At 40.5% G+C, this 16,924-nt stretch overlaps 1 protein-coding gene and 1 pseudogene across 2 annotated transcripts in view; one reads left to right on the plus strand and one right to left on the minus strand.

Annotated features, from left to right (window-relative positions):
• Window positions 1–1,003: 1,003 nt before the first annotated feature.
• Window positions 1,004–3,562, minus strand: LOC135986922 (kinesin-like protein KIF11; annotated as a pseudogene).
• The window catches only part of KLHL32 (kelch like family member 32), a 118,774-nt gene continuing 105,355 nt past the window's right edge, over window positions 3,506–16,924 (plus strand). For both annotated transcript variants that reach the window (XM_065631084.1, XM_065631088.1), the window contains exon 1: window positions 3,506–3,645. The gene's annotated coding sequence lies outside the window, so the exon portion shown is untranslated. The remainder of the gene's footprint in view (window positions 3,646–16,924) is intronic.

Below are 16,924 nucleotides of genomic sequence, written 5' to 3' on the forward strand. Positions count from 1 at the left end.
AGCAAAATCTTCAATACAAAATATTGATCTCAATCATAAACCTTCTGGTTTCAATTGTAAACACTGAAGCTGTCGTTTCTCATTGCTGAAGGAGGACTGCTACTGATCCATAAAGATGACTATCTGAGCAGTTTTAAATTCATTCCGTTTACCAGCATCCTGAGACACACTTGTGAAATTGCTAAGAAGTTGCTGAGAACAGACAATGGATTCCACCAGCATCTTCTTGTTTTCACCATTTATGGTCTTGAGCTCTTGAAAGAAATTATCCAGAGATGTAATAAATTTGTTTTGAAGCAGAAGTTTTACTACTGAGTAGGTGCATAGTTTCCAGGTAAACATTTTCTTGCCCAGCAGTGATCGTGGTCTTCAAACTTCCATTTTTTTACAGTATACTAGCTAAGTTCTTCTGTATCTACTGTGCCAACAGGTCCAGCGGGCTTTGCAGTGAGGACACTAATTCATTTGGGTTCTTTGTATATACAGGCCTTGTCATTTTTACTTCTTTGCTTAAATTCTCACAGTATTTTGCAGCTGAGAAAAAACACTGTCTGTTTCTTCCTGTATTTTTTTTTCAGAGTGAGACAGAGATCTCCCAAGAAGATATTAATTTCTTTTTATGGCCCTCCATCTCATAGGCCACAGCAGAACATTTCCTTGTGTTATTCTGAAACTGGGAGTTTAGCTCCAGGGCAATTTCCACCATTGTTGTCAAGATGTTTATATCCTAATCCACATATATGCTTCTCAGTTAACCTCAACAGCTCAGCTTTACTAGCAAATGGCAGGGTCATATTTTGTAGTGTTTTTTTCAGACATATAAGAAAATTCAGTGGACAGTAACTTTCTAGCAGAGGCAAGAGACACTGAAACAACTAATGCAAATATATTAGCTGCTGAACAACTGGTAGACAGGAGGCCACCTATAAAATATGCATAACATGTCAACATCTGTTGCTGCTTCAGACTGTTCTCACTAACTGAATCTTGTTGAACAGAACATTCATTTCTCCTGCAAATGTATTTGGACAATAGTTTTGTGTTGATTCATAGCCTTCTTATGATCCAGATTTGCATAGATACATCTTCTGTATTAACGGGACTAACCAAATGGCTAGCTGTGCCATGAAGTTTTTCTTTGATGTTTTCCAAAACTGAAACCACATATTATTCCTCAGCCAGAGGATACATGGTTTCTTGCAGATCTGTCTCTGCTTCTTTCAGTTCTTTCTCCTTGATTTGCAGATCTGTTTTCATTGTTAAGGTTCACTTTTATTAACAGTGAATGGTTTAGTGATTGGTTTCACTTCTTCTTCCATGGTGCTGATCATGTCAATATACTCTGCAACTTGTTGTTCCTGAACTGTCAGATTTCCTTTAAGGGCTTCATGAGTTTTCAGTGAAAATATAGACTCCATTTTACTCTTCATGCAGCAGCAAGGTCTCCTTATAGATGATCAATCCCTTCAGTATCTTTCTTAGTAATAGCTCATTTTGGCAGCTGCTGGTTAACTTCAGGCTTCATTCTGTTCTTTGCTCTGTGAGCATATTTCAGTGTACTCAGTGTTTCCTCAAGATTTATAGATATGTGAGAAACTGTAATAATTATTGATGTTCTTGGTTGTTCTCCAAGACAGTATCGGAGGATTCTTCTAAGTTAAGGTTCTCTGTGCCTCCTTCCACAACAGCAGTAATAAGTCTTTCTCCAGTCAGAACGGACTACTTGTTATTTCCAGCTTCACAAGCTCTTTTATCAACTGCCCCAAATCAAAGTGTTTTCATTTCCTGCAAGATCAGCCAAGTTTATCTTCCCCGTTCTAACAAGCTCCTGTCCATCTGCTCTGGTTTCTTTCATATAGATGGTAACCAAAACCAGACTAGGATCAACTGAAATGTGCATTTGTACAAGTAGCTGCAGTAGTTCTTTTTGCTGCACCTCTTTTCAAGATTTGGTAGGCTTCATTTTTGTTGTGAACAGGCCTTTAACATTTACATCTATCTTCTTTATGGGATCATCAAATATCTGCAGTCTTTCTCCAGCAGTGAGAATAGGAATCAGAAAATCAAGAAGCTCTTCATTGTAGATTTCCAGAAAAGAGGTTTGTCCGAAAAAAACCCAACAAACCTGTATCAACGTCTATGAATGTATTTGATACAAAGTATTAGACCTGGTAGCAAATCCTCTTCCAAACTATTTTCTTCACTGGGGCTTCCCTTAAATTGTGAAGGCCTTTCCAACACCAGTGTGGCCATAAATAATCACTGTACAGTAGCACCCATAACTTCGTCCAAAATGTGACACACAACACTCCTGAACGTATCAGTTGTCTGTATCTCCTCCAGTGCAGACCCTACCTTCTTTTCTTGCTTGCTCTGAGTCTACAAAAGCTTAGGCTTTACATCCTGAGGCATTAAAATGCCTGAACCCCACTGTCACCTAAATGTTCTTGCCCTTCATGTTCTCTGTGTAGCAACTTCCCTAGAAGCTCAAGGAAGCCATGATGGGCCTCAGGGCCAATCTGCCAGGGGAAAGGGCAAAGCACTGACTGTCCCTCAGTGCTTTTGCAGCCCTTCAAGCTCCAGTCAGCTGCCCGCTGCTCACATTCTACTCACCTCAGCCACCAGCACTGCACCTCCTGCAACTCAGAAATGTCTGAGTATAGGGAGACTCTGCTCATCATTTACCTTGTAATGTCCTCACCCTGCAGTGCAGCAAGGTGTAGACATGTTTAAGCTAACATTGATCAAAAAAATAGCTGTGGAATAAAAGGTAATATAGCCACAACAGTTTTGTGTTGCACATGAGTTAACTGGCCCTGATATGAAGCAATGGCCCTGTCCTTATGCCTGTTTTGTTACTGAGCTTCATTGCAAAGCCTGGTGCTGTGTCCCTGCAAAGACGGCATCTGGAAAAATACACGACTGCAGCATGCCTGTGTGCAGCAGTTTTATCTCAGAGAGGCGTCTCTTGTCACTCTTGCAATGAGGTTTTTTAAAAGCCTCATCAAAATCCTTAATAGGATAACAAAGCACTGATGCTTTAATATCCTTGATGTAGCGCTCAGGCCCTGACGCTGCCGTGGGCCTGCCCTTCTGGAGACTTCTCCCTTTCCAGCCGTATTTTTTGCCCCAAAATCTTCCCCTCCAACTCGCCGCTCCGGCTGACGACCCTCCCGACCCTGCCTGTCCCCGTGCTGATCCCGCCTCTCAGGTGCTCTGCCCACAAACTTGTCGCTACCTCAAGGGCTTGGCCAGGCCTTCTCCCTCCAGCCCTCCCACGGGCCCGCAGCCCCGGCGGGCGGGAAGCCTGTGGCGCTGCCGGCGGCCGCCGCCTCGCAGGCCCACGGGGGACGCTGGCGCCTCTGCAACGCCTCGGAAGTGACCGAGAACCGGCGCCACCGACCCGCGGCCCACGCCGGCCCAGGCGCGGCCCCTCCTCCGGCAGGTGCGGCCGGGCCGCGGCGCACTGGGCGGGGCGGGGAAGCTCCTCCTGCTCACAGACCGGAGCCGCACAGCCGGGACGGCGGGTCTGCGGAGTCGAGGCTTCTTCCTGGCGGTTCATCCGCCGCTGCCGTCGGAGCGGCGGGGAAGGGCGGCGCCACCGCCACCGCCACCGCCGTGCGAAGCCTCGGCACCTGCCGTGAGGTGAGCGAGCGGCCGGGCCTGGGGCGATGCTTCGCCGCTGCCGTTACCTAACCGAGACCGGGGCGGCGAGGCGGGGGGCGGCCGCCGGCTGCCCCCCGCCGCCCCCTCCGGCCTCGCCTGAGGGGGGATTGAGTGTCCTCGTTGCCAGGGAGACGGTTCAAACGGCAGCTCCGACCGGTGGAGCGTCCCTGGGTAGCGGCCGGCGCTCGGCTCAGCGCTCCCGCCGGCCCTCGGCTCAGGGCAACTCCGCCGGAGGAGGCGGCGGGCGCGGCGTGGGGGGAGGACAAACCGGAGCCGGGGAGGGTGGCTCCGGGACGGGGTGAGTCCCGTTCCCTCCGCGGTTGTGCGGGGACGTGCTGCAGGTGCTCGGTGTGCGGCGGCTTCTTAAAACATGGCTCTGCTGCCTTGAAACGGACGCTGAAGTGCGTCGCCTTACTTAGGCGGAGGGGTTCTCTTCGTGTATCCAGACTTGAAGCTACTCGTTTGACTGAAAAAAACCCAAGCTTTTATGCCTCTCCAGTATTTAAATATGTGAGAGCTCCCAGCTGGAAAGGAACTAGGCACCTTGGTTGCTGGAAGATTAAATCTGCAGCCCTAGGAATTTAAAGGGTACTGCTCAGGTGGTTTAATACCTAGCTCAGTGTGGGGAATGATTTGGTTCTCAGCACTAAATTTTCTGTTTAGTCAATCTGGAGCAATTTACCAAAAAAACCCCAAACAAATCCGGGCTTCCCGCCGCGGTGCTGCAGGTTGCAGATGACTCGTTGCTGCCAGCCTGCCTGGGCATCCATGGAGGGTGCAATTCAGCTGGCTCGTCTGTGTCGTCTCTGGCAGAGTCCGACCCACACCACGCAAACGGTGGGAAACGGTACGCTTGGCACCATACACTAGAATGATACGGGAAAGAAACGGAGCTGCAGTATAAAACTTCGCGTGGTAAGATAAACTGCAGGCGTTGATCGTAGCAAATAACGGGAATACCTTTTTTTTTTTTTTTTGAAGCTTGTTATAGATTTGTCTAGTTTTGTAGGGGTAGAAGGATGTCATATAAATGTTTTGGAAGCGAGTTGGGGTTAGGCTTACTTGTGTAAATGTTAGTGGCAGCATTTAATCAGTCACGAAAAGATGAGTAGACCCGGAGGCCACAGTCCTGTTAACGGTAGTGCACAAAGTAAAGAATTACTGGAGTCTTGCCAATTCCTGTTGCTTCTGGGATCTGCCCACATGAAACGGTTGGCAGGGGTAAGGCCAAGGGGTATTCGACAATTGTTCGTAGTTTTTATCCAAAAAACAAGTTTACTGTTTAACCAGAGTCTATGGAAATCCAGAGATACACTGAACAGATAATATAGTTACCACAGATGATTAAAAATCTACCAATATATAGCTACTCAGTCAGATTTCTTTGTTCCGTTCGAGTTTACAAAAGATTAGAGAGAAATTTTTACTTAATTTTGGAAGTGTTCCAGAAAGAAATATCTTTTGTCTGCTTTTCAGGTTGTGAATAATTTGACAGTGTCTGTGAAGCACTTTGCAGTTATTATGTATGAAGTACTAAGCTAGATATGGGTACCCTGAGAAACTGTTAGGAATGATAAGCTCTTGCTTTAGTAGGACACAAAAATAATGCAGTTACATTTAATAGGTGTAAGATCTATTTTTAGGTGCTTACAGTGTTTATAAAAATATTGTTGAGACTTATTGTGCATACAAGCAACAAAAGTCCCTGTTTCTTTCTGTATAAACATGCATAGAGAAAACGTGCATTTGGGCAGCTACTGAGTTGGCAGATGTGGGGAAAATAGTACTTCTGATATTTAAAGGGGCAAAGAAGCTGCATCAGTGTTTCTTCAAAAATCATTCAGTTTTGATTTGCAGGTATATCTTGCCTTCAATTCCAAGGGAGAGCAAGTGCTTTTGGGGAAGGGAATTTTAATATGGAAATTGAGGTGTTGTTTATTTAATGCTTTACAGATCAGCATGTTATATGAACCACACAGAATGTGAGATTAAGCATTGTCTTTACTGTTAGAAAACCATGTGACATTCTAAAAGTAAAGATGACTATGCAGAAATTAAATTTCTGGAGATATTTTTGTTTTGAAAATGAGCTTGGAAATGACTGAACTACAAATTGGCCCTGAGCAGGAAGTGTAGAATCTTGCCTCGGACAACAAACTCGAGATGTCTCGAGACTTTCTAGTTGAGCTGTAGTATTATTTGAGTCAATCTTCTCCGTAAGGACATGAACAGCTTTGTTTGAGATGGCAACTCCTGTTAAAACGTCTGTGTATTGCTAAACGTATAAGTGAATTTGGCTCAGGATTTGAATTCGAACATGAAAAGAATTTCATGTAACATTAGGGAAAGTGTGGGGTTTTATTTTTATTTTTTTCTCCTCTCTGCTCATTCCCTTCTTATTGAGGGGAGCAATAAACTTGCAGTTTACAGTAAGGAGTAGTATGGTTGAAATGTTGGTAGCAGATGGAAATTTAGGCTTGTGTGGGCCTTTTCTTCAGTGTGAACTTGCAAAGTAAAACTAATGGGATTTGACCAGAAAAAATGCAGTGTTCATTTAAAAAAAAACAAAACCAAAAAAACTAGTTTTTGTCATCTCTATTTTTGATTCAGGATGTGTTGCTTCTGCCTGAAAAATCGGAAATTGATATAATGTAGCTTCTCACACTGATGATCAGCTTTTACAACATAGCAGAAAGGAATGTATTCAATATGAAAATCATGGCACTCCTATGGTGTTTTTGATTGACTCTGCTGACTAGAATATGATTGACTTAATGGCCAAAAATGACAGTAATTTAATGCCACGCTATTATAGGGATGTGATGATTATAAATTGGACTAGAAATGGGAATTGGATTAAGTGAAAAATGAAATTAATTTGAACACTCAGGTGAGAGCAGTTTACAGTGTTATCAGGAGAAACTGGCCAAACATAAGTGTCATCCACTGTAATTATGCTCACCTACAGTAATCATATAGTTGTCTCATTTTTATTCTTTTTAGTGTAAGAAGTTATCCTTCATATTTATCATCCAACTAAGACTTCCACATGGCACTTGTCAGTGTGTTCTGTGCTCTGAAAACTTGAGTTACTCCAGAACCAATTGGCGGGGCGGGGGGTGGAAATCTTGTTTGAATTTTGGTACCTTCTTTGGAGATAGTTGGAGAAACAATGTCAAAAGGCTGAAAATTTACAGAGGTTTTCCTAAGATATTTTTAGAGACTTTTTTTTTTTTTTTAATATGTTTCTTTATTCATCACAAAAATTACTATCTGGTTGTGGTGGTATATTTCCCCCAATTTCTTGAATTATCTGAGAACTATACTTAATAGCCAATAACTTGTAGGATCCTTGACAAAGCAATTTCTAGATCTTTGTGTTCTGACGTTGGCCTTTTGATGGTTTATGAGATTAAGGGAGGTCCAATGTTACTTCTGTCATTCTATATGCTTACCCATTTGTGCCACAGTTTAAAAAGGATATAAAGCTACTGGAGAGTGTCCAGGAGAGGACCACGAAGTTGGTGAGGGATTTGGAGAGGAAGCTGTATAAGGAGCGGCTAAAGTCACTTGGTTTGTTCACCCTGAAGAAGAGGAGACTGAGGGGAGACCTCATCATGGCTACAGCTTCCTCACAAGGGGAGGAGGAGGGGCAGGTGCTGAACTTTCCTCTTTAGTGACCAGTGGCAGAACCCAAGGGAATGGCAGGAAGATGTGCCAGGGGAGGTTTAGGTTGGACATTAGGAAAAGGTTCCTCATGCAGAGGGTGGTGGAGCACTGGAACAGGCTCCCCAGGGAGGTGTCACGGCCCCAAGCCTGACAGTGTTCAAGAAGAGACTGGACAACGCCCTCAAACACATGGTGTGAACTGTGGGGTTGTCATATGCAGGGACAGGATTTGGACTCGATGATCCTTTTGTGTCACTTCCAACTCAGGACATTCTATGATTGTGTGAAAGGGTATGTGATTGTAGCAGGGATGCTTTTCTTTTACAGGCTTTTCCTAACTTGATTTCAGAGGGAATTTTGAAATTACTGTCAAATGCTGATCTCTGAAGAGTAAAGAATGGATACTTTTCACAGTTTTTTGTTTACAGTTTTTTTTTTTGGTATGCTATCTCATGATTGAGGTTTGCATCTAATTCAGTTTTGGGCTTTAAACAGTTAGTCTTCAATTCGAGAAGAAACTTTCTTAGGAGAGAATTTATTGAGGGGTTTTTCTACTGAGTCCATGAAGAAATTTCAGGGACAAAAGGCGAATCTGAGACCAGGAGAACTTTCAAACTCCTGTTTCTGGGTGTTCCTACATGGACTGGCCATGCTAAGTCTGCCTGGCCTTTATAGGAAGGGAAATATCTAATGTAGGCCAGAAAGGAGCTGTAGCATGTTCCAGATGGGTGCTAGTCTGTGTCCTAGGCCACAGTCTTTGTGATTTCCAGCACTCGTGGAGGAACTTTGCACTATTGACTCCTGAGTTGCCTGGCCAAGAGTGGAATTGGAAAAATATTTTGTCAAGATTTTATCAGATTTGTATTTTAGTTGCCCTTTTAGCTGTGGAAAAACTTGGATGTAGATAAGCTTTGACACTGAAGTCTGTTATTATATGTTCTATAGACTAGCAATGTTTGACTTCCTTTCTTGGGAAGAGATTTTGCACACACAAGGTAGCTGAAGTAGAATACCTTTGGTGTTCTAGGCTGTCCATGGATAGTTAAGTCACTCCGCAGGCAGGTAGTCTGTGGGAACTGAGGTGGTACTGGTGGGTCTTTATACGCCTACTTACATTGCTAATTCTTCAAAATATGTCTCTCCGTTGCCTTAACAAATAAAAGGTGTTGTTTCAGAAAATGACATTCCAATAGCGAGTGCTGCGCAAATTCCATTCATACTTGTGCCAGTTTGAAGCTATTTGCTTTGACATGAGCAGTCAGAGATTTCTTTGTGATGAGAAAGCAACAAAATATGTAAACAGTTATGAGTAAAATAAATCAGAGGCTTCAGAACATCCATAATACTTGAGAATGTATGATTTTTTTTTTTTCTCTAAGGTGACTACTCTGAACAATTATGTAAATTGAGAATGTGTTCTGCCAAAATTTCTGTAGCAATATGTTGCAGCAATTTGGAAGAACTTTAATTGTAGAGAATGAGCTTTATAGGGAGATAAATATTGTAAATATTTTGAATCATCAGTACTTAAAAGTTATGGTTGTTCTGAAGAGTATATTCTTCTGCAACCATCTGTCTTTATTTTTCCTGACAGGAATGATATGTATAGTGGTGGTTTTTGACAGTCTAGAAGATGGGATATTGCAGCCTAATTTAGTGGGGTTTTTATATTTTTTTTTTTTTCCTAAATGCTGTGATTACTTAGGATGTATCTTAAAAATGTGTATGTGTATTTTTTTTTCTCCTGGTAGTCTAAACTTTAACATTCAATTTTTCTAACCTCTTGTTCCTCCAGAATAGCCTTTCATTCTACTCTCCAGTAAGAATACACTTGAAAAAAATTCTCAGCATCACTTGTTTGGCAACAGAGGGCTTTTGTTTTGAAAGTATTGTATCTAAGAGTGATTGAGGTCCATCTCTGCAATGTTGATAAGACTTGATTTTTGTCCTGTATGGGATTTTTTTTAAAAATTATCAGTTATGTGAAAACAACATTGCTTAGATTAATATCAAATTTTGAAATGCACATGAGCAAGCTTATGACCTTATTATGTCTGAAACATTTTCCATCAGGTTTTGCTTCAGGTTAAATAAAGTAAAAGGGCTTCTGCCATTTGTAAGCTAAACTGGGACTCTACCTGGCTTATCAAGACAACCTGTGGTTGAAGAAATGTCATCAGGATATGTAGAATGTATTAGTTCCAGGTTTATTTTTTAAATTCTCCGAAATTGATGTTAACATTTTTTTCAACAGCTAGTTTATGAGATAGGCTTTGAATAATAATTTTCCTGATCTAATACAGATTTTTTTTTTTTAAATGATGTCTTTAAAGCAATAGTAAACTGTCAAAAGGTTCTCCCTTTGAGGGAATACATCTTTTACATGTTTTTTTCTCTTTTCTATGTTACACTTAGTTTTGAAAGCCTCCTCCCAGTCACCTTTATTTTTAGTTGCATAAAATAAAATAAAAAAAAAGAACTGAGGTGATGTTTTCGGAACAGAACTGGGACTTTGACTTCAGTCAGCCTTGGAGATCAAAACAGAGATCTCAAGAGCTAAAGGCTGAACTGAAGTGTGGAACTTCTTTAGTGGTGATAACAGTACCTGCTTTGTGGGTCTGGTATATTCCTTAGCTGAACTTCTTTTTTTTGTTTTTTTGTTTTTTTTTTGTGTTGTTTTTTTTTTTTGTGTGTGTGTGTGTTTTTTTTGTTTTTGTTTTTTGTTCTCTTTTACTAGAAGACTCAAGCAAACAAACAGGCAACAGAACTCCTTTCTGGCGGGATCTTAATGCATCAGGACTGCAGAGTGCACTGGGGAATGTGCCATACCCCTGCTGCGCTGAGCTTCTCATTCTCAGTGAGGTTACAATAAAAACCACCCCGCATCTTTTGTGGTCTCTGGTGACTTTTGCATAGAGATGCAACTGCTGTATTTGCTTGTTGGGAAAGCGTATAGGAAATTGAGTGATGCAATGCAACTATGAGATCTTATATGTTTACTTTTAATGTGTGTGCTCCATCCTCCAAAAAGAATTGCAGAAGTGGAAAAACATAGGAATTGCTGAAATGTAAATAAGAGGGCTGGGTGTGCTTTTTTTGCTGACTTAAGGAGAATGGAAGTGGAACAGAAGTAGGAATTCAGCTTTACAGAGAGCATGTCAGACTCCAAAATACTTCTGTAACCAGGGCTGGCCTTCTAATACATGAAGTTCTCTTGTACCAATGTGACTGGACTCTCAAGCATATACTCAGTTTGAAGCATGCCATTTGAATATTTTTTTTAAGTTATTTTTATTTTGTTAGGATAGTTCAGTTTCTTTAAGGCCTTTTAATCAGGTCCATCAAGTTAGATGCTTCATGGAGTCAGATTCCATGCTTTAGTTCTTTGGATGCAAATGGCAGAAGAGACTTACTGAAGATGAGAACAAGCCATACACAAAACTAGTGTAGTTTATCCTTTTGGCAGCTGTTCACACTTCCACAGGATTCCAGATCTGGCATAATGCAACTCTGAACTACCTTAAAGGGAGAAAAGCTGCTAGACAGGCCATTTGAATTTACTGTCTTTACTAATTAGCAGTAACTCTTGCACTGTGGACTTGCCTTGATTTTTAGTGGTGTTGCTGGGTAAGTGAAGAGAATTAAGGCTCTAATAGCTGAGTCTTGTCAATTGTAATTTGTGGCAGTTTAAGACATAAATACCTCCAGCTTTCCACCTCCTTTTGGTCATGTAGCACAGCTGGTGGAGTAGAGCATGTGCCTGCATCTCAGCTAATTGTAAGCATTGTAATGGCATTTCAATATGGGTTTGTACTGTAATGCCAATGGGATGGTGGCAAAGCAAGTGTTACCTGTGCTCGGGGGCAGTAATTTGTGGCAGAACATGGGACATACAGGGAAAGGGGAGTAGAAGTGTCTTCAATGGCATAGGTTGCTTTAGTGAATTACACATTATGTTTCTACATTTGATGCTGTTGCTGGTCTGTGTTCTGTGAACATTGAAAATTGTTGGAAACCCAAGGAATGAATTTTTCATAGGCTGCATCTTTGGTTTCTGGCTTATTTACTCTCTGGCCCAACTAGTGAAGGAGATTACTATGCGATTACCGAGTAGCCCATAACAAACCAGACAAAGCCCTGAACACTTAAAAGGAGGGGAAAAAACAACAGTAAAAAAAAAAAAAAAATCCCCAACCCCAAAAAGTGGTAGTGTAGCTATGGTAATATAAAGGTACTGGAGAGGTGGAGGATGAAGTTTGTTGGTTGTGCATTGTGTGTTTGTGTGTGATGTGTTATTTTCTTTTTTTTCTGGGCCAATCGTTACAATCTGTGGGAGGGAGGGAAAAAGAACAAATCTTCTGAACAGATGTGTTTCTTTTGCTTAGAGCTGAAGATGGCACAGAAGTCTAAACACTTGTCTGTTTCTTTTCTACTTCTATTTCTGATCCTAACTAAAGACCAAAGATTAAACATTACTTGAGATCTGTTTTTTAGGTGTTTTTGCTTTTTGTCAAATAAGAAAAAGTTGTGTCTCAGGCTAAGGAGAGTGGGGAAAGGCCGAAGAAAATCTTGAGCTGTAAATTCAGAACCCTTTGTTTGAAGGAAGAGGAAAAAAAAAGCCTACTACCTATTCTCAGTTAAGATTATTCTCCATCTGTTTTTCTGTATGATATACATGTTTGAAAATGGTAAGAAGAAACAGATTTTATCACAACATTCAATCTAACGGATTTATGATCTCTTATGCACCTTATCTGGATAGGCAAATGACAACCGAGTAGAAGTTGTGGGTCAGTCTCTCCTTGCCTTTCTATCACGGTTTGATACAAGATGTTCTGCAGCAATACTGGCTTGAGGGACTTGTGATCCCTCTGCCCTCCTGCTGCAGCTCATTGCTCCTGTGTTTTGCTGGCATCACTGTTTGTGGAGGTATACTGTGGACTGAATCACCAGTGTATGCCTCTTAAAGGTTTAAGGAAAAAAACCAACCCAACCAGACAAACAAGCCCCTAAAAATTAAAAAGCAACTCCATAGAAGTCTCTGTACACTTTTAAGCCAGGTCAGGCAAGAGAAAGTACAGAAGTCAGTGTTGCTGCTGAACTTGAACCCATTCTATCTTGAAAGAAGAGCAACCAGTTGCTTTGCCCCATAATGAAGATATGCAGACTAGAGAAAGACACATTGACTCTAAGTGCTTAGTTTCCATTCATGCAGTAGGGTGTAAAAGGTGTTAAATTACTGGTTTTGTTTACTAGATTCTTCCACTGAATTGCAGTAAGCAAATGTTTTTACTGCAACTTGCCATAAATAAACAGAAGGGTGTTTGGAAATCCTGACCAGCTTTTGTGTAGGAGAGAGCAATCATAACAAACTGGTTCTGTGAGAAACCAACAACAAATAAAAGATGAGCTGTTATTCATGGTTTACGAAAGCAGAAAAGGTTGTGTGCAGAAAGAAGCAAGTTATTTTCAAATACAGAAAACCATTGTTTGCAAACCTGGGACAAATTTCAGTAATACTTCATGTTCTCATGTTTTCAGTCTTTAGAAGATCTCAGGGAACCAAAGGCAATGATTTTAACCAACTCTGGCCTCAGAGGAGGGTGAAAATCTTCTCCAGATACTATGTTAAATACTTCTAGAACTCTTCTGAATCTCTCCAAGGTATTTCCAGGAAATTTCCAATCTGTTACTGTTACAGTCTTGCAGTCACTTACAATGTTGCACTTAGCTAAAGCAAAGAATCCTTTCCTCTAACAAAACTGTTCCTACCAGGAAAGCTCTTCTTTTAGTACTTAAATTAATGAGATTATTACCTACTACATTGAGACTGTTTTCCTTATTAATTTATATTCTTTGCATTTTTCAGCCTAACATTATTGTACAAAGTGATAGGTAATCAATACCCAGTTGAGCAGAGTATTTCCAGTTGTACAGGTAAAGGATGGATATGTGTATTTGCAAGGTTGGTTTTTTTTTTTAAGTAGGAGTTATTAAATGACACCAAATCTCAAAATCAATAATCCATTTTTACTTTATAGTGGTGATGCAACATGGTTTGCTCACTGACTGGCAACGATGTCAGATCCAAGAGTTAAAGCACTGCAAGGTAGAGATCGATCTTTCAAACCTATTTTTGCATTGCTTATTTATTTATTTAGTGAACAAGTGTCTCCTGATTAGGTAGGGGTGACTGTAGTGTTGCCAGGTAACTGAATGAACCTGGCCAAAGCTAGAAATAAGGCCTTCGTTTGGTTAGAGTGACTCAGGTCATCTGGATGCAGTCCTGCACTTCTTGGCTGCATTCAGTATGTTACTGTCCAAAGATGGAAGAAAAGCAATGAGTGTGCTTAGAGTGCTGGATCATGTGCAGTACAACTGCTCAGTTCATTGGCAAGGTGAAGAGCAGTCTGTCCCCTGCAAATCCTCTGATTCACCTCCAGGGTTTCGTGTGTGCCATTTGTTAAAGAGAGAAATCAAACGTCATTTAATTATCCCCTCAGTCCTTGGATCTATCCGCAGTGTCCTTGGGCTTAGCCATTGGAGGGGATGAGTAGGTATTCAGGCTGTCTTTAGGCCAGTCAGCAGCTTTTGGGCCAGTATGTCTCTGTTCCCAGCTCAAGACACTGAATAGCTTCCATTTGTTTTATCATTCAATGGCTTTTAATTTTAGCACTGACAGCCTCAAGCATTCAAACACTGAAAGTAATTTCGCAGACATCAGTAATTAAATAAATTCAGATACTTTCCATTAGAAGTCATAAGTCTGGTGTTAGATTATGTTTTCAAGCTCCTCTCAGTAATCCTGAGAACTAAAAACTTTATTCTTTGAAATGAAAGCTTCAGGTGCAGTATGATTCCAGGAGATACATTTAGTGACAGAGAAAGAAACCAGCACAACCACTTTATTTTGACTTTTCCTTACCTTAAAATGTGTTTATTTTCTGATCACCACTTACCTTTGATTGCACCAAAAAATGTATCTAGTGGCAGAGACTCTGAGTTAGCATTTTTCTTCCTAAATCAGTCTGTGTCAACCTTTGATTTAGAAGGTTCATTGCTTTAAGTGATGTTGCTGTCCTATTGATTCCTCTAGAGATGTACTAGCACTGATATATTTAAATTGTATTATTTGCTGTGGACAAAATGAGGAGGGGACATAGGTAACTTACATGTGGCTTAGAGGCTGGGAATCTAAACTACTGAAAAATTAATTGAAGTCAAAGAAAATCTTAAAGTGTTGTGATACAGTGTGGAGTTCAGAATAGTATAATAAAATACCACAATTCCTCCCAAGCTATTTAACATTATTAAAGCTTATGAAGCATCTGGCATATTTTAAAAAGCTACATGAAATAGTGTTGTTTTGTTGGGTATATTCGGTTTAATTTGGTCATCATTCCTTTATGAAGTGGATTGCCCCTTTTATGTCAGCAAACATTGTTTTTGCTCGTGTAGAAGCTCAAAGCAGCTGGAATCAAATGCTCGACACTCAAACAGCAATGATTATTAAGAAGGTAATCTCTGATCATGCTGTTATCAGCAATATTTAATGTGTTTTAAATAATTAAAAATGCTAATGTGAGATCTTGTGGATAAAATAAAGTGCACAGTTAAGGCAATTAACAGCAAAAAAACCTCCAACCAACATCTATAGGAAAGACTGTATATGCTCTGAACTGCTGAGAGAATTATGAGTCTTTCACATTTAGTCAGACCTTTAACTTCTCCAAGGACTTCAGTAACACTTCTAGGGAAGAAGGAACTGTTTTGTTCTTAAATGTATCTATGGAGAAAGATTTAGGGGAAGAAATCTCTTCAGGGATGTCTTGTAGGGTTTTGGTGTTACCATATCCAGGAAAATCTTCACTATTTTCTGTGATATGAACAGTCTATAATAACAACAATAGGCCACTGTGATCCTCTTTGTAATTCATGGTTTCCGTTGGTTTTTAATTCCTCTTCTGCCTGGCAGCGTGGTTTTGATAGAGGTGTCTGCCATGGCCTTTTGGAATCCCATCTTGGAGCATACCCACAGGAAAATGAAACCACTGGCTGAGCTGGTTTCATGTTCAGCACCATTGACTTGGTGCCGAGTGACGTGCATCTTTGCCAGGGACTGTGCTTAACCCCACTTTGTCCAGCTGTGGCTTGCTTGTTGCCTGATTGCCTTTTCCATGTCTTCCTATCCAAACCCAAAGGTCTGTTCCATGCTGAAAGTCTAGGTAGCAGGGAGAAATTTAGTAAGTTACCTCCCACTGCCTAAGGAGCTCCACTCTTTTTATTGCAAGATGATAACTAAAATATGAGTGGTTGATTATTTCAAGATTTATTTTTTCTTCACTAGCAGGTAGGTAGCCTTGGAGAACTGCTTGCCATAGCTAGATATGTCATAATTTTCCTAGGTGCATCTGTAGGATCGACCTAGCATTCGTATTTCACTGTTTTTTTTCAAATATGCAGCAACATTTCTACTAGCAACCTATGGAACATTACAATAAAAAGATTTGCAGAAATGTAAGCTGTTAAACCATGAATTTAGTCTAATTCTCATTGAAGATATAGACCAAATTATTGATGAATTTGAAAATAGCAAGGTTTGACTTGGAAAAGTAGTAGGATATGATATATTTTGTGGAAGTTAATGGGTACTCAGGTTTTAAAAATTCCAAATACACAGTATTTGCTGTGGCTTTTCCAGACATGATACTTACCAGAATTCTCTTTTGAGAAGGCTTCTTAGTGTGGCTTAATTCTGAAATATTCTGATTTATTCCTTTTACTTTTGACTCTTGGCAACATTGCATTTAAAAGCAAAAATCTTTGTGATTGTTCGGCATTTATGCAAGGTGCTTTTATTGGTTTGGAGTTGTTTTGAGTGATGAACATCTATTGGAGAACTTCAGGGCTCAAATTCTTTGCCTCAGAATGGGTTTCTAGTGCTATTTTAGATACTGATCCAGAAGGGACTGGATGTCCCTTGTGTCCTATGTCATATGTCTCATCTCCACAGGGAGATGTCTTAGTTACTGTAGGGGGTCCAAAATGACAGTAGATGTCTGTATATTATCAACTGAATTTAAGTCTCAATTGAGCTTGTTGGAAATACATGCTTGCATGTATTACTTAAAGTATAATTTTTGTTTATGAAGTGAAATAATCATCAAACTTCATATAGATGGCAGTTGCACCAGAATTGTTACTGAGTTTTGCTATAATTAACAAAAAAAAAAAAGTACGTACGATACTTCTCTTTTTTTAGTGTTACAGTACGTTTCCTTTTGATTGGTATTAATTCTAGGCAGGAGTTCGAAGGATTCTTAGGCTGTTGTAATAAATGGAAAGACTGCAACTCATAAATGTGCTGCACCAGGACATTTGAAGAGAGATGTGGAGACATGCATTTTCTATGATTTTGATAAATTTCCCCTTTTTGCCCCTTCAGTTTTCTTTTAAGAGAGAAAATTTCTTCAAGAAGATTGGAATGTGGAATAAATAGGATATATGGGGCTAATATGGTCTTGCATGCATACAATATGCTCATAATCTTTTCAGCTGTACCACAGGAAATCACACAAAGCACAGAATC

This window comes from Caloenas nicobarica, chromosome 3, assembly GCF_036013445.1.
Source record: "Caloenas nicobarica isolate bCalNic1 chromosome 3, bCalNic1.hap1, whole genome shotgun sequence".
In the NCBI taxonomy this organism is placed as follows: domain Eukaryota; kingdom Metazoa; phylum Chordata; class Aves; order Columbiformes; family Columbidae; genus Caloenas; species Caloenas nicobarica.